General features: G+C 37.9%; 16 non-coding genes across 16 annotated transcripts; all 16 read left to right on the top strand.

Moving 5' to 3' along the window:
• The first annotated feature begins 127 nt into the window (after positions 1 to 127).
• Positions 128 to 199, top strand: trnaq-cug (transfer RNA glutamine (anticodon CUG)). Its single transcript has one exon. It is a non-coding gene; the product is annotated as a tRNA-Gln (tRNA).
• A 339-nt stretch (positions 200 to 538) lies between these two features.
• trnar-ccu (transfer RNA arginine (anticodon CCU)) lies at positions 539 to 611 on the top strand. The gene has a single exon. It is a non-coding gene; the product is annotated as a tRNA-Arg (tRNA).
• A 709-nt stretch (positions 612 to 1,320) lies between these two features.
• On the top strand, positions 1,321 to 1,393 carry trnar-ucg (transfer RNA arginine (anticodon UCG)). Its single transcript has one exon. It is a non-coding gene; the product is annotated as a tRNA-Arg (tRNA).
• A 1,716-nt stretch (positions 1,394 to 3,109) lies between these two features.
• trnaq-cug (transfer RNA glutamine (anticodon CUG)) lies at positions 3,110 to 3,181 on the top strand. Its single transcript has one exon. It is a non-coding gene; the product is annotated as a tRNA-Gln (tRNA).
• A 1,106-nt stretch (positions 3,182 to 4,287) lies between these two features.
• trnar-ucg (transfer RNA arginine (anticodon UCG)) lies at positions 4,288 to 4,360 on the top strand. The gene has a single exon. It is a non-coding gene; the product is annotated as a tRNA-Arg (tRNA).
• A 1,699-nt stretch (positions 4,361 to 6,059) lies between these two features.
• On the top strand, positions 6,060 to 6,131 carry trnaq-cug (transfer RNA glutamine (anticodon CUG)). Its single transcript has one exon. It is a non-coding gene; the product is annotated as a tRNA-Gln (tRNA).
• A 337-nt stretch (positions 6,132 to 6,468) lies between these two features.
• Positions 6,469 to 6,541, top strand: trnar-ccu (transfer RNA arginine (anticodon CCU)). The gene has a single exon. It is a non-coding gene; the product is annotated as a tRNA-Arg (tRNA).
• A 710-nt stretch (positions 6,542 to 7,251) lies between these two features.
• Positions 7,252 to 7,324, top strand: trnar-ucg (transfer RNA arginine (anticodon UCG)). The gene has a single exon. It is a non-coding gene; the product is annotated as a tRNA-Arg (tRNA).
• A 1,692-nt stretch (positions 7,325 to 9,016) lies between these two features.
• Positions 9,017 to 9,088, top strand: trnaq-cug (transfer RNA glutamine (anticodon CUG)). Its single transcript has one exon. It is a non-coding gene; the product is annotated as a tRNA-Gln (tRNA).
• Positions 9,089 to 9,425: 337 nt separating this feature from the next.
• trnar-ccu (transfer RNA arginine (anticodon CCU)) lies at positions 9,426 to 9,498 on the top strand. Its single transcript has one exon. It is a non-coding gene; the product is annotated as a tRNA-Arg (tRNA).
• Positions 9,499 to 10,207: 709 nt separating this feature from the next.
• On the top strand, positions 10,208 to 10,280 carry trnar-ucg (transfer RNA arginine (anticodon UCG)). Its single transcript has one exon. It is a non-coding gene; the product is annotated as a tRNA-Arg (tRNA).
• Positions 10,281 to 12,002: 1,722 nt separating this feature from the next.
• trnaq-cug (transfer RNA glutamine (anticodon CUG)) lies at positions 12,003 to 12,074 on the top strand. The gene has a single exon. It is a non-coding gene; the product is annotated as a tRNA-Gln (tRNA).
• A 338-nt stretch (positions 12,075 to 12,412) lies between these two features.
• On the top strand, positions 12,413 to 12,485 carry trnar-ccu (transfer RNA arginine (anticodon CCU)). Its single transcript has one exon. It is a non-coding gene; the product is annotated as a tRNA-Arg (tRNA).
• A 709-nt stretch (positions 12,486 to 13,194) lies between these two features.
• Positions 13,195 to 13,267, top strand: trnar-ucg (transfer RNA arginine (anticodon UCG)). Its single transcript has one exon. It is a non-coding gene; the product is annotated as a tRNA-Arg (tRNA).
• Positions 13,268 to 14,982: 1,715 nt separating this feature from the next.
• trnaq-cug (transfer RNA glutamine (anticodon CUG)) lies at positions 14,983 to 15,054 on the top strand. The gene has a single exon. It is a non-coding gene; the product is annotated as a tRNA-Gln (tRNA).
• Positions 15,055 to 15,392: 338 nt separating this feature from the next.
• Positions 15,393 to 15,465, top strand: trnar-ccu (transfer RNA arginine (anticodon CCU)). Its single transcript has one exon. It is a non-coding gene; the product is annotated as a tRNA-Arg (tRNA).
• Positions 15,466 to 16,593: the final 1,128 nt, after the last annotated feature.

Genomic DNA, 16,593 nt, shown 5'->3' on the forward strand with positions numbered 1-16,593 from the left:
TAATGTTGCCCTGGGTAAGGTAGTCCAAGATTAGTGCTAATTAAAACAATCGCAGTAGAAACGCTTACAAAAAAAAAAAAAAAAAAAGATGTATTTATTACAGTTACGTGGCCAAGGCGTAAATGTGGGTTCCATGGTGTAATGGTTAGCACTCTGGACTCTGAATCCAGCGATCCGAGTTCAAATCTCGGTGGGACCTTCGTTTCAGTGCATTATTATTCTTAAGTTATTAAAAAGTGTTTCGTCGAACTGACGTTTCTATCATAATAAATGCTGAGAAATTCACTGCAAAGTTGTGGGATGGCACCTTTTAGCCATAAAATCTAAAGTATAAAACCCTCAGAAATACTTTTATTTGCTTTTGTCTGCTTTTGCAACCTGTACTGAAAAATCCGAGGTGACCATAAAAAGCTTGCAGAGTACAGTACAGGTAAAAAGGTAAAGCGTTAATAATTTTTTTTTTTTGGGTTACCTTCCATTCTGTATTTAGCGATAGTCTGGCACACAAATATGAGCAAGAACGGCATTTTCTTTAGGAGCCCCAGTGGCCTAATGGATAAGGCACTGGCCTCCTAAGCCAGGGATTGTGGGTTCGAGTCCCATCTGGGGTGTAACGTGTATGTTTTTTTTTCACACGACTGTTTTATAATAAACTTTCCAGACGTTTCCCCTCTCTTCAGCTATTATTCATCAAAATAAATAAACATATATTTCAACATGGTTAGCGTCAGTAACCATTTAAACACGGTGTCTGGTAAAGGCAATTTAACCTTACCACCCTAAAGTAACGTTAACCGCTAATGATTAAATAGTAGTCCATTATATTAATTAATTTAACAGTATCTTATTAAACATTTGACAACTGAGCAAAAGCAGAGTGGCGCAGCGGAAGCGTGCTGGGCCCATAACCCAGAGGTCGATGGATCGAAACCATCCTCTGCTAGATTTTTTTTGTCAGTTTGTATTTCAGCCGCTTTAATATATATTTCATATTAACAATCACATACCGGTATGTATTGTTTATAAAACCATTACTTCACAGAAGCGTCAGTCAATTCCATTTGTGCCCTGAGTACGAGGGGCGGGGCATCACTCAGCAATAGGAAAATAACAGACAAGAGGCAGCGCCAATTGGGTAAGCACATAGCTTTAGGGTATGGGCGGGGCTACTGGCTGCTTTTTTAATACCGTACCTCTTTGGGACTGTGGTAGTTCTGTACTTGTTTGCTTTGTTATGAAAACATATTTCGTTGATACTGTAGTACAAACTACGCTAATTATAGATGAAAGTATTTACGTAAACGCTCTCTTTCGGTGAAAGACCGCGTGGCCTAATGGATAAGGCGTCTGACTTCGAATCAGAAGATTGAGGGTTCGAGTCCCTTCGTGGTCGTTTTTTTTATTTTAGATTTTATTTATTAATTGTGTAACTTGTATTTCAGATCAAATAATACAATGTAAGTCAGTGTACATGTTTCTGCGTTTTAAAAAGTGATATAGGCTCTTTTCCTTTGGTGTGGTAAGGAAAATAATTTAGCTTAAATATAGAAATATGTTCTACATCAGTGTGATCTCGTTAGAAATGTACCTAATGTATAGTCCAGTATATGTCAAATGATCAATTCCTTACGTAGATTCCTTCTATCGCAGGTGAATCAACTACAAGCTGTGCAGCTTCACTATTTGCTGTACGGGACGCGTCGTGTCGCAGCACTTTTGACTGCGCAAAGTGGTCACAGCTGTTGTTCACACTTTAAATACAGATTGCATTCGCAAAATTGGATACATTTACATTTAAAGTAAATGTGCTGAGTTTGTACCTCTTATCAAGAGGTTTTAAAAGCGACATCGTTGGTACATCCGTCCTCTCAACCAACAGGGAACCCGAAAGGGAGAATTTCAAACATTTGTCGCACTGAGACCCTCGACTCTGACCAGAAATGATGTCGGAGTCTGAAGTCTGGACGGTAAAGTTTTGTACTCTAAAGTAACATTTAAACTTGCCAGCAGTCAAAAGCAAGTCTTTATATTATTGGTTCTGGTGTACTATTTAAAAGCTATTGTGTATGTTGATGTAGCTAAACCTACATTTGGACAACTTTCCGTGAATTCTTGTTTTTTTGCCGCACCTTGCCAGTAAAACGAACTAAAAAGTACTGCATCAAAATCATAGCCTTATAACAAACTAATTAGACCAATGTCTGATTTTATTCATGTTTTCATCGTATAGCACAGATTCATAGAGGTGTTTTTTGTTAAGCTTTCATTTCAGTTAGAAGTTAAAATATTTACCCTTTACACACCAGCTGTTAGTTAACTTTCACATTTCTTCAATGTTATTAGCAGTCAGCTCCAGTGAATATGTAATCTTAGTATTGATGTTACCTGAGAAATAATCTTTTGTCGCGCATCTTCAGGAATCCAATCAGCTGTTTGTATGTGGAACCGGACTTCAGCTTGTGTGTTTACTAGAACAAAATGCGAAAAATGTACTATAACACAACAGTAGCTGACTCTCTGTAACCTGTGATGTTGTTGCCTGTCTAGTTAACTCTGTGGAGAATGCTTCCCCACAACAGTGCTCCTGATCACCCTGTACATTAAACATGCTTGTGAATATTTTAACAAAGACTTCCATTTCCATACCTTTATTAACATTCTGGCTCCAGGGCCACTGCTTCGACAGTAGGTAATGGTGAGGAGATCTACACAAAAACAAAAGGTGCACGTCAGTAAACATGCTTCACAATAACATGCTTTATAAAAAGTAGTAATTCAATGCAACACTATTATGTCATAGCAGTGAAGGATGGGGGATTGTGATACAGTCTGAACGAAGACAAGCTTTTCCAAACTAGTCTGGACTTATTACAGTTTTTAAAGCTCTGGATTCCCGGATCCAAGTCATTGTAAACATATTCGGCTGCTTTCACAGCCCGATTAAAACCAATCTTGGACTGCGTAATGTTACCCTGGGTAAGGTAGTCCAAGATTAGTGCTAATTAAAACAATCGCAGTAGAAACGCTTACACAAAAAAAAAAAAAAAAAAAAAAAGCGAATAATAAAATGATGTATTTATTACAGTTACGTGGCCAAGGCGTAAATATGGGTTCCATGGTGTAATGGTTAGCACTCTGGACTCTGAATCCAGCAATCCGATTTCAAATCTCGGTGGGACCGTCGTTTCAGTGCATTATTATTCTTAAGTTATTAAAACGTGTTTCGTCGAACTGACGTTTCTATCATAATAAATGCTGAGAAATTCACTGCAAAGTTGTGGGATGGCACCTTTTAGCCATAAAATCTAAAGTATAAAACCCTCAGAAATACTTTTATTTGCTTTTGTCTGCTTTTGCAACCTGTACTGAAAAATCCGAGGTGACCATAAAAAGCTTGCAGAGTACAGTACAGGTAAAAAGGTAAAGCGTTAATAATTTTTTTTGGGGGTTACCTTCCTTTCTGTATTTAGCGATAGTCTGGCACACAAATATGAGCAAGAACGGCATTTTCTTTAGGAGCCCCAGTGGCCTGGCCTCCTAAGCCAGGGATTGTGGGTTCGAGTCCCATCTGGGGTGTAACGTGTATGTTTTTTTTTTCTCACGACTGTTTTATAATAAACTTTCCAGACGTTTCCCCTCTCTTCAGCTATTATTCATCAAAATAAATAAACATATATTTCAACATGGTTAGCGTCAGTAACCATTTAAACACGGTGTCTGGTAAAGGCAATTTAACCTTACCACCCTAGAGTAACGTTAACCGCTATGATTAAATAGTAGTCCATTATATTAATTAATTTAACAGTATCTTATTAAACATTTGACAACTGATCAAAAGCCGAGTGGCGCAGCGGAAGCGTGCTGGGCCCATAACCCAGAGGTCGATGGATCGAAACCATCCTCTGCTAGATTTTTTTTTTGTCAGTTTGTATTTCAGCCGCTTTTATATATATTTCATATTAACAATCACATACCGGTATGTATTGTTTATAAAACCATTACTTCACAGAAGCGTCAGTCAATTCCTTTTGTGCCCTGAGTACGAGGGGCGGGGCATCACTCAGCAATAGGAAAATAACAGACAAGAGGCAGCGCCAATTGGGTAAGCACATAGCTTTAGGGTATGGGCGGGGCTACTGGCTGCTTTTTTAATACCGTACCTCTTTGGGACTGTGGTAGTTCTGTACTTGTTTGCTTTGTTATGAAAAAATATTTCGTTGATACTGTAGTACAAACTACGCTAATTATAGATGAAAGTATTTACGTAAACGATCTCTTTCGGTGAAAGACCGCGTGGCCTAATGGATAAGGCGTCTGACTTCGAATCAGAAGATTGAGGGTTCGAGTCCCTTCGTGGTCGTTTTTTTTTTTATTTTAGATTTTATTTATTAATTGTGTAACTTGTATTTCAGATCAAATAATACAATGTAAGTCAGTGTACATGTTTCTGCGTTTTAAAAAGTGATATAGGCTCTTTTCCTTTGGTGTGGTAAGGAAAATAATTTAACTTAAATATAGAAATATGTTCTACATCAGTGTGATCTCGTTAGAAATGTACCTAATGTATAGTCCAGTATATGTCAAATGATCAATTCCTTACGTAGATTCCTTCTATCGCAGATGAATCAACTACAAGCTGTGCAGCTTCACTATTTGCTGTACGGGACGCGTCGTGTCGCAGCACTTTTGACTGCGCAAAGTGGTCACAGCTGTTGTTCACACTTTAAATACAGATTGCATTCGCAAAATTGGATACATTTACATTTAAAGTAAATGTGCTGAGTTTGTACCTCTTATCAAGAGGTTTTAAAAGCGACATCGTTGGTACATCCGTCCTCTCAACCAACAGGGAACCCGAAAGGGAGAATTTCAAACATTTGTCGCACTGAGACCCTCGACTCTGACCAGAAATGATGTCGGAGTCTGAAGTCTGGACGGTAAAGTTTTGTACTCTAAAGTAACATTTAAACTTGCCAGCAGTCAAAAGCAAGTCTTTATATTATTGGTTCTGGTGTACTATTTAAAAGCTCTTGTGTATGTTGATGTAGCTAAACCTACATTTGGACAACTTTCCGTGAATTCTTGTTTTTTTGCCGCACCTTGCCAGTAAAACGAACTAAAAAGTACTGCATCAAAATCATAGCCTTATAACAAACTAATTAGACCAATGTCTGATTTTATTCATGTTTTCATCGTATAGCACAGATTCATAGAGGTGTTTTTTGTTAAGCTTTCATTTCAGTTAGAAGTTAAAATATTTACCCTTTACACACCAGCTGTTAGTTAACTTTCACATTTCTTCAATGTTATTAGCAGTCAGCTCCAGTGAATATGTAATCTTAGTATTGATGTTACCTGAGAAATAATCTTTTGTCGCACATCTTCAGGAATCCAATCAGCTGTTTGTATGTGGAACCGGACTTCAGCTTGTGTGTTTACTAGAACAAAATGCGAAAAATGTACTATAACACAACAGTAGCTGACTCTCTGTAACCTGTGATGTTGTTGCCTGTCTAGTTAACTCTGTGGAGAATGCTTCCCCACAACAGTGCTCCTGATCACCCTGTACATTAAACATGCTTGTGAATATTTTAACAAAGACTTCCATTTCCATACCTTTATTAACATTCTGGCTCCAGGGCCACTGCTTCGACAGTAGGTAATGGTGAGGAGATCTACACAAAAACAAAAGGTGCACGTCAGTAAACATGCTTCACAATAACATGCTTTATAAAAAGTAGTAATTCAATGCAACACTATTATGTCATAGCAGTGAAGGATGGGGGATTGTGATACAGTCTGAACGAAGACAAGCTTTTCCAAACTAGTCTGGACTTATTACAGTTTTTAAAGCTCTGGATTCCCGGATCCAAGTCATTGTAAACATATTCGGCTGCTTTCACAGCCCGATTAAAACCAATCTTGGACTGCGTAATGTTACCCTGGGTAAGGTAGTCCAAGATTAGTGCTAATTAAAACAATCGCAGTAGAAACGCTTACAAAAAAAAAAAAAAAAAAAGATGTATTTATTACAGTTACGTGGCCAAGGCGTAAATGTGGGTTCCATGGTGTAATGGTTAGCACTCTGGACTCTGAATCCAGCGATCCGAGTTCAAATCTCGGTGGGACCTTCGTTTCAGTGCATTATTATTCTTAAGTTATTAAAAAGTGTTTAGTCGAACTGACGTTTCTATCATAATAAATGCTGAGAAATTCACTGCAAAGTTGTGGGATGGCACCTTTTAGCCATAAAATCTAAAGTATAAAACCCTCAGAAATACTTTTATTTGCTTTTGTCTGCTTTTGCAACCTGTACTGAAAAATCCGAGGTGACCATAAAAAGCTTGCAGAGTACAGTACAGGTAAAAAGGTAAAGCGTTAATATTTTTTTTTTTGGGTTCCCTTCCATTCTGTATTTAGCGATAGTCTGGCACACAAATATGAGCAAGAACGGCATTTTCTTTAGGAGCCCCAGTGGCCTAATGGATAAGGCACTGGCCTCCTAAGCCAGGGATTGTGGGTTCGAGTCCCATCTGGGGTGTAACGTGTATGTTTTTTTTTTTCTCACGACTGTTTTATAATAAACTTTCCAGACGTTTCCCCTCTTTTCAGCTATTATTCATCAAAATAAATAAACATATATTTCAACATGGTTAGCGTCAGTAACCATTTAAACACGGTGTCTGGTAAAGGCAATTTAACCTTACCACCCTAGAGTAACGTTAACCGCTATGATTAAATAGTAGTCCATTATATTAATTAATTTAACAGTATCTTATTAAACATTTGACAACTGAGCAAAAGCAGAGTGGCGCAGCGGAAGCGTGCTGGGCCCATAACCCAGAGGTCGATGGATCGAAACCATCCTCTGCTAGATTTTTTTTGTCAGTTTGTATTTCAGCCGCTTTTATATATATTTTATATTAACAATCACATACCGGTATGTATTGTTTATAAAACCATTACTTCACAGAAGCGTCAGTCAATTCCTTTTGTGCCCTGAGTACGAGGGGCGGGGCATCACTCCCCAATAGGAAAATAACAGACAAGAGGCAGCGCCAATTGGGTAAGCACATAGCTTTAGGGTATGGGCGGGGCTACTGGCTGCTTTTTTAATACCGTACCTCTTTGGGACTGTGGTAGTTCTGTACTTGTTTGCTTTGTTATGAAAAAATATTTCGTTGATACTGTAGTACAAACTACGCTAATTATAGATGAAAGTATTTACGTAAACGCTCTCTTTCGGTGAAAGACCGCGTGGCCTAATGGATAAGGCGTCTGACTTCGAATCAGAAGATTGAGGGTTCGAGTCCCTTCGTGGTCGTTTGTTTATTTTAGATTTTATTTATTAATTGTGTAACTTGTATTTCAGATCAAATAATACAATGTAAGTCAGTGTACATGTTTCTGCGTTTTAAAAAGTGATATAGGCTCTTTTCCTTTGGTGTGGTAAGGAAAATAATTTAACTTAAATATAGAAATATGTTCTACATCAGTGTGATCTCGTTAGAAATGTACCTAATGTATAGTCCAGTATATGTCAAATGATCAATTCCTTACGTAGATTCCTTCTATCGCAGGTGAATCAACTACAAGCTGTGCAGCTTCACTATTTGCTGTACGGGACGCGTCGTGTCGCAGCACTTTTGACTGCGCAAAGTGGTCACAGCTGTTGTTCACACTTTAAATACAGATTGCATTCGCAAAATTGGATACATTTACATTTAAAGTAAATGTGCTGAGTTTGTACCTCTTATCAAGAGGTTTTAAAAGCGACATCGTTGGTACATCCGTCCTCTCAACCAACAGGGAACCCGAAAGGGAGAATTTCAAACATTTGTCGCACTGAGACCCTCGACTCTGACCAGAAATGATGTCGGAGTCTGAAGTCTGGACGGTAAAGTTTTGTACTCTAAAGTAACATTTAAACTTGCCAGCAGTCAAAAGCAAGTCTTTATATTATTGGTTCTGGTGTACTATTTAAAAGCTCTTGTGTATGTTGATGTAGCTAAACCTACATTTGGACAACTTTCCGTGAATTCTTGTTTTTTTGCCGCACCTTGCCAGTAAAACGAACTAAAAAGTACTGCATCAAAATCATAGCCTTATAACAAACTAATTAGACCAATGTCTGATTTTATTCATGTTTTCATCGTATAGCACAGATTCATAGAGGTGTTTTTTGTTAAGCTTTCATTTCAGTTAGAAGTTAAAATATTTACCCTTTACACACTTGTTAGTTAACTTTCACATTTCTTCAATGTTATTAGCAGTCAGCTCCAGTGAATATGTAATCTTAGTATTGATGTTACCTGAGAAATAATCTTTTGTCGCGCATCTTCAGGAATCCAATCAGCTGTTTGTATGTGAAACCGGACTTCAGCTTGTGTGTTTACTAGAACAAAATGCGAAAAATGTACTATAACACAACAGTAGCTGACTCTCTGTAACCTGTGATGTTGTTGCCTGTCTAGTTAACTCTGTGGAGAATGCTTCCCCACAACAGTGCTCCTGATCACCCTGTACATTAAACATGCTTGTGAATATTTTAACAAAGACTTCCATTTCCATACCTTTATTAACATTCTGGCTCCAGGGCCACTGCTTCGACAGTAGGTAATGGTGAGGAGATCTACACAAAAACAAAAGGTGCACGTCAGTAAACATGCTTCACAATAACATGCTTTATAAAAAGTAGTAATTCAATGCAACACTATTATGTCATAGCAGTGAAGGATGGGGGATTGTGATACAGTCTGAACGAAGACAAGCTTTTCCAAACTAGTCTGGACTTATTACAGTTTTTAAAGCTCTGGATTCCCGGATCCAAGTCATTGTAAACATATTCGGCTGCTTTCACAGCCCGATTAAAACCAATCTTGGACTGCGTAATGTTACCCTGGGTAAGGTAGTCCAAGATTAGTGCTAATTAAAACAATCGCAGTAGAAACGCTTACAAAAAAAAAAAAAAAAAATGATGTATTTATTACAGTTACGTGGCCAAGGCGTAAATGTGGGTTCCATGGTGTAATGGTTAGCACTCTGGACTCTGAATCCAGCGATCCGAGTTCAAATCTCGGTGGGACCTTCGTTTCAGTGCATTATTATTCTTAAGTTATTAAAAAGTGTTTCGTCGAACTGACGTTTCTATCATAATAAATGCTGAGAAATTCACTGCAAAGTTGTGGGATGGCACCTTTTAGCCATAAAATCTAAAGTATAAAACCCTCAGAAATACTTTTATTTGCTTTTGTCTGCTTTTGCAACCTCTACTGAAAAATCCGAGGTGACCATAAAAAGCTTGCAGAGTACAGTACAGGTAAAAAGGTAAAGCGTTAATAATTTTTTTTTTGGGTTACCTTCCATTCTGTATTTAGCGATAGTATGGCACACAAATATGAGCAAGAACGGCATTTTCTTTAGGAGCCCCAGTGGCCTAATGGATAAGGCACTGGCCCCCTAAGCCAGGGATTGTGGGTTCGAGTCCCATCTGGGGTGTAACGTGTATGTTTTTTTTTCACACGACTGTTTTATAATAAACTTTCCAGACGTTTCCCCTCTCTTCGGCTATTATTCATCAAAATAAATAAACATATATTTCAACATGGTTAGCGTCAGTAACCATTTAAACACGGTGTCTGGTAAAGGCAATTTAACCTTACCACCCTAAAGTAACGTTAACCGCTAATGATTAAATAGTAGTCCATTATATTAATTAATTTAACAGTATCTTATTAAACATTTGACAACTGATCAACAGCAGAGTGGCGCAGCGGAAGCGTGCTGGGCCCATAACCCAGAGGTCGATGGATCGAAACCATCCTCTGCTAGATTTTTTTTGTCAGTTTGTATTTCAGCCGCTTTAATATATATTTCATATTAACAATCACATACCGGTATGTATTGTTTATAAAACCATTACTTCACAGAAGCGTCAGTCAATTCCATTTGTGCCCTGAGTACGAGGGGCGGGGCATCACTCAGCAATAGGAAAATAACAGACAAGAGGCAGCGCCAATTGGGTAAGCACATAGCTTTAGGGTATGGGCGGGGCTACTGGCTGCTTTTTTAATACCGTACCTCTTTGGGACTGTGGTAGTTCTGTACTTGTTTGCTTTGTTATGAAAACATATTTCGTTGATACTGTAGTACAAACTACGCTAATTATAGATGAAAGTATTTACGTAAACGCTCTCTTTCAGTGAAAGACCGCGTGGCCTAATGGATAAGGCGTCTGACTTCGAATCAGAAGATTGAGGGTTCGAGTCCCTTCGTGGTCGTTTTTTTATTTTAGATTTTATTTATTAATTGTGTAACTTGTATTTCAGATCAAATAATACAATGTAAGTCAGTGTACATGTTTCTGCGTTTTAAAAAGTGATATAGGCTCTTTTCCTTTGGTGTGGTAAGGAAAATAATTTAGCTTAAATATAGAAATATGTTCTACATCAGTGTGATCTCGTTAGAAATGTACCTAATGTATAGTCCAGTATATGTCAAATGATCAATTCCTTACGTAGATTCCTTCTATCGCAGGTGAATCAACTACAAGCTGTGCAGCTTCACTATTTGCTGTACGGGACGCGTCGTGTCGCAGCACTTTTGACTGCGCAAAGTGGTCACAGCTGTTGTTCACACTTTAAATACAGATTGCATTCGCAAAATTGGATACATTTACATTTAAAGTAAATGTGCTGAGTTTGTACCTCTTATCAAGAGTTTTTAAAAGCGACATCGTTGGTACATCCGTCCTCTCAACCAACAGGGAACCCGAAAGGGAGAATTTCAAACATTTGTCGCACTGAGACCCTCGACTCTGACCAGAAATGATGTCGGAGTCTGAAGTCTGGACGGTAAAGTTTTGTACTCTAAAGTAACATTTAAACTTGCCAGCAGTCAAAAGCAAGTCTTTATATTATTGGTTCTGGTGTACTATTTAAAAGCTCTTGTGTATGTTGATGTAGCTAAACCTACATTTGGACAACTTTCCGTGAATTCTTGTTTTTTTGCCGCACCTTGCCAGTAAAACGAACTAAAAAGTACTGCATCAAAATCATAGCCTTATAACAAACTAATTAGACCAATGTCTGATTTTATTCATGTTTTCATCGTATAGCACAGATTCATAGAGGTGTTTTTTGTTAAGCTTTCATTTCAGTTAGAAGTTAAAATATTTACCCTTTACACACCAGCTGTTAGTTAACTTTCACATTTCTTCAATGTTATTAGCAGTCAGCTCCAGTGAATATGTAATCTTAGTATTGATGTTACCTGAGAAATAATCTTTTGTCGCGCATCTTCAGGAATCCAATCAGCTGTTTGTATGTGGAACCGGACTTCAGCTTGTGTGTTTACTAGAACAAAATGCGAAAAATGTACTATAACACAACAGTAGCTGACTCTCTGTAACCTGTGATGTTGTTGCCTGTCTAGTTAACTCTGTGGAGAATGCTTCCCCACAACAGTGCTCCTGATCACCCTGTACATTAAACATGCTTGTGAATATTTTAACAAAGACTTCCATTTCCATACCTTTATTAACATTCTGGCCTCCAGGGCCACTGCTTCGACAGTAGGTAATGGTGAGGAGATCTACACAAAAACAAAAGGTGCACGTCAGTAAACATGCTTCACAATAACATGCTTTATAAAAAGTAGTAATTCAATGCAACACTATTATGTCATAGCAGTGAAGGATGGGGGATTGTGATACAGTCTGAACGAAGACAAGCTTTTCCAAACTAGTCTGGACTTATTACAGTTTTTAAAGCTCTGGATTCCCGGATCCAAGTCATTGTAAACATATTCGGCTGCTTTCACAGCCCGATTAAAACCAATCTTGGACTGCGTAATGTTACCCTGGGTAAGGTAGTCCAAGATTAGTGCTAATTAAAACAATCGCAGTAGAAACGCTTACAAAAAAAAAAAAAAAAAAAAAAAAAAAAAAAAAAAAAAAAAAAAAGATGTATTTATTACAGTTACGTGGCCAAGGCGTAAATGTGGGTTCCATGGTGTAATGGTTAGCACTCTGGACTCTGAATCCAGCGATCCGAGTTCAAATCTCGGTGGGACCTTCGTTTCAGTGCATTATTATTCTTAAGTTATTAAAAAGTGTTTCGTCGAACTGACGTTTCTATCATAATAAATGCTGAGAAATTCACTGCAAAGTTGTGGGATGGCACCTTTTAGCCATAAAATCTAAAGTATAAAACCCTCAGAAATACTTTTATTTGCTTTTGTCTGCTTTTGCAACCTCTACTGAAAAATCCGAGGTGACCATAAAAAGCTTGCAGAGTACAGTACAGGTAAAAAGGTAAAGCGTTAATAATTTTTTTTTTTGGGTTACCTTCCATTCTGTATTTAGCGATAGTCTGGCACACAAATATGAGCAAGAACGGCATTTTCTTTAGGAGCCCCAGTGGCCTAATGGATAAGGCACTGGCCTCCTAAGCCAGGGATTGTGGGTTCGAGTCCCATCTGGGGTGTAACGTGTATGTTTTTTTTTCACACGACTGTTTTATAATAAACTTTCCAGACGTTTCCCCTCTCTTCAGCTATTATTCATCAAAATAAATAAACATATATTTCAACATGGTTAGCGTCAGTAACCATTTAAACACGGTGTCTGGTAAAGGCAATTTAACCTTACCACCCTAAAGTAACGTTAACCGCTAATGATTAAATAGTAGTCCATTATATTAATTAATTTAACAGTATCTTATTAAACATTTGACAACTGAGCAAAAGCAGAGTGGCGCAGCGGAAGCGTGCTGGGCCCATAACCCAGAGGTCGATGGATCGAAACCATCCTCTGCTAGATTTTTTTTGTCAGTTTGTATTTCAGCCGCTTTAATATATATTTCATATTAACAATCACATACCGGTATGTATTGTTTATAAAACCATTACTTCACAGAAGCGTCAGTCAATTCCATTTGTGCCCTGAGTACGAGGGGCGGGGCATCACTCAGCAATAGGAAAATAACAGACAAGAGGCAGCGCCAATTGGGTAAGCACATAGCTTTAGGGTATGGGCGGGGCTACTGGCTGCTTTTTTAATACCGTACCTCTTTGGGACTGTGGTAGTTCTGTACTTGTTTGCTTTGTTATGAAAACATATTTCGTTGATACTGTAGTACAAACTACGCTAATTATAGATGAAAGTATTTACGTAAACGCTCACTTTCGGTGAAAGACCGCGTGGCCTAATGGATAAGGCGTCTGACTTCGAATCAGAAGATTGAGGGTTCGAGTCCCTTCGTGGTCATTTTTTTTATTTTAGATTTTATTTATTAATTGTGTAACTTGTATTTCAGATCAAATAATACAATGTAAGTCAGTGTACATGTTTCTGCGTTTTAAAAAGTGATATAGGCTCTTTTCCTTTGGTGTGGTAAGGAAAATAATTTAACTTAAATATAGAAATATGTTCTACATCAGTGTGATCTCGTTAGAAATGTACCTAATGTATAGTCCAGTATATGTCAAATGATGAATTCCTTACGTAGATTCCTTCTATCGCAGGTGAATCAACTACAAGCTGTGCAGCTTCACTATTTGCTGTACGGGACGCGTCGTGTCGCAGCACTTTTGACTGCGCAAAGTGGTCACAGCTGTTGTTCACACTTTAAATACAGATTGCATTCGCAAAATTGGATACATTTACATTTAAAGTAAATGTGCTGAGTTTGTACCTCTTATCAAGAGGTTTTAAAAGCGACATCGTTGGTACATCCGTCCTCTCAACCAACAGGGAACCCGAAAGTGAGAATTTCAAACATTTGTCGCACTGAGACCCTCGACTCTGACCAGAAATGATGTCGGAGTCTGAAGTCTGGACGGTAAAGTTTTGTACTCTAAAGTAACATTTAAACTTGCCAGCAGTCAAAAGCAAGTCTTTATATTATTGGTTCTGGTGTAATATTTAAAAGCTCTTGTGTATGTTGATGTAGCTAAACCTACATTTGGACAACTTTCCGTGAATTCTTGTTTTTTTGCCGCACCTTGCCAGTAAAACGAACTAAAAAGTACTGCATCAAAATCATAGCCTTATAACAAACTAATTAGACCAATGTCTGATTTTATTCATGTTTTCATCGTATAGCACAGATTCATAGAGGTGTTTTTTGTTAAGCTTTCATTTCAGTTAGAAGTTAAAATATTTACCCTTTACACACCAGCTGTTAGTTAACTTTCACATTTCTTCAATGTTATTAGCAGTCAGCTCCAGTGAATATGTAATCTTAGTATTGATGTTACCTGAGAAATAATCTTTTGTCGCGCATCTTCAGGAATCCAATCAGCTGTTTGTATGTGGAACCGGACTTCAGCTTGTGTGTTTACTAGAACAAAATGCGAAAAATGTACTATAACACAACAGTAGCTGACTCTCTGTAACCTGTGATGTTGTTGCCTGTCTAGTTAACTCTGTGGAGAATGCTTCCCCACAACAGTGCTCCTGATCACCCTGTACATTAAACATGCTTGTGAATATTTTAACAAAGACTTCCATTTCCATACCTTTATTAACATTCTGGCCTCCAGGGCCACTGCTTCGACAGTAGGTAATGGTGAGGAGATCTACACAAAAACAAAAGGTGCACGTCAGTAAACATGCTTCACAATAACATGCTTTATAAAAAGTAGTAATTCAATGCAACACTATTATGTCATAGCAGTGAAGGATGGGGGATTGTGATACAGTCTGAACGAAGACAAGCTTTTCCAAACTAGTCTGGACTTATTACAGTTTTTAAAGCTCTGGATTCCCGGATCCAAGTCATTGTAAACATATTCGGCTGCTTTCACAGCCCGATTAAAACCAATCTTGGACTGCGTAATGTTACCCTGGGTAAGGTAGTCCAAGATTAGTGCTAATTAAAACAATCGCAGTAGAAACGCTTACAAAAAAAAAAAAAAAAAAAAAAAAAAAAAAAAAAAAAGATGTATTTATTACAGTTACGTGGCCAAGGCGTAAATGTGGGTTCCATGGTGTAATGGTTAGCACTCTGGACTCTGAATCCAGCGATCCGAGTTCAAATCTCGGTGGGACCTTCGTTTCAGTGCATTATTATTCTTAAGTTATTAAAAAGTGTTTCGTCGAACTGACGTTTCTATCATAATAAATGCTGAGAAATTCACTGCAAAGTTGTGGGATGGCACCTTTTAGCCATAAAATCTAAAGTATAAAACCCTCAGAAATACTTTTATTTGCTTTTGTCTGCTTTTGCAACCTCTACTGAAAAATCCGAGGTGACCATAAAAAGCTTGCAGAGTACAGTACAGGTAAAAAGGTAAAGCGTTAATAATTTTTTTTTTTGGGTTACCTTCCATTCTGTATTTAGCGATAGTCTGGCACACAAATATGAGCAAGAACGGCATTTTCTTTAGGAGCCCCAGTGGCCTAATGGATAAGGCACTGGCCTCCTAAGCCAGGGATTGTGGGTTCGAGTCCCATCTGGGGTGTAACGTGTATGTTTTTTTTTCACACGACTGTTTTATAATAAACTTTCCAGACGTTTCCCCTCTCTTCAGCTATTATTCATCAAAATAAATAAACATATATTTCAACATGGTTAGCGTCAGTAACCATTTAAACACGGTGTCTGGTAAAGGCAATTTAACCTTACCACCCTAAAGTAACGTTAACCGCTAATGATTAAATAGTAGTCCATTATATTAATTAATTTAACAGTATCTTATTAAACATTTGACAACTGAGCAAAAGCAGAGTGGCGCAGCGGAAGCGTGCTGGGCCCATAACCCAGAGGTCGATGGATCGAAACCATCCTCTGCTAGATTTTTTTTGTCAGTTTGTATTTCAGCCGCTTTAATATATATTTCATATTAACAATCACATACCGGTATGTATTGTTTATAAAACCATTACTTCACAGAAGCGTCAGTCAATTCCATTTGTGCCCTGAGTACGAGGGGCGGGGCATCACTCAGCAATAGGAAAATAACAGACAAGAGGCAGCGCCAATTGGGTAAGCACATAGCTTTAGGGTATGGGCGGGGCTACTGGCTGCTTTTTTAATACCGTACCTCTTTGGGACTGTGGTAGTGCTGTATTTGTTTGCTTCGTTATGAACGTGGCCTAATGGATAAGGCGTATGACTTCGAATCAGAAGATTGAGGGTTCGAATCCCTTCGTGGTTGTTTTTTTTATTTTAGATTTTATTTATTAATTGTGTAACTTGTATTTCAGATCAAATAATACAATGTATGTCAGTGTACATGTTTCTGCGTTTTAAAAAGTGATATAAACTCTTTTTCCTTTAGTGTGGTAAGGAAAATAATTTAACTTAAATATAGAAATATGTTCTACATCAGTGTGATCTCGTTAGAAATGTACCTAATGTATAGTCCAGTATATGTCAAATGATCAATTCCTTACGTAGATTCCTTCTATCGCAGATGAATCAACTACAAGCTGTGCAGCTTCACTATTTGCTGTACGGGACGCGTCGTGTCGCAGCACTTTTGACTGCGCAAAGTGGTCACAGCTGTTGTTCACACTTAAAATACAGATTGCATTCGCAAAATTGGATACATTTACATTTAAAGTAAATGTGCTGTTTGTACCTCTTA

The sequence above is a fragment of the Acipenser ruthenus genome, chromosome 17 (genome assembly GCF_902713425.1).
Source record: "Acipenser ruthenus chromosome 17, fAciRut3.2 maternal haplotype, whole genome shotgun sequence".
Classification (NCBI taxonomy): domain Eukaryota; kingdom Metazoa; phylum Chordata; class Actinopteri; order Acipenseriformes; family Acipenseridae; genus Acipenser; species Acipenser ruthenus.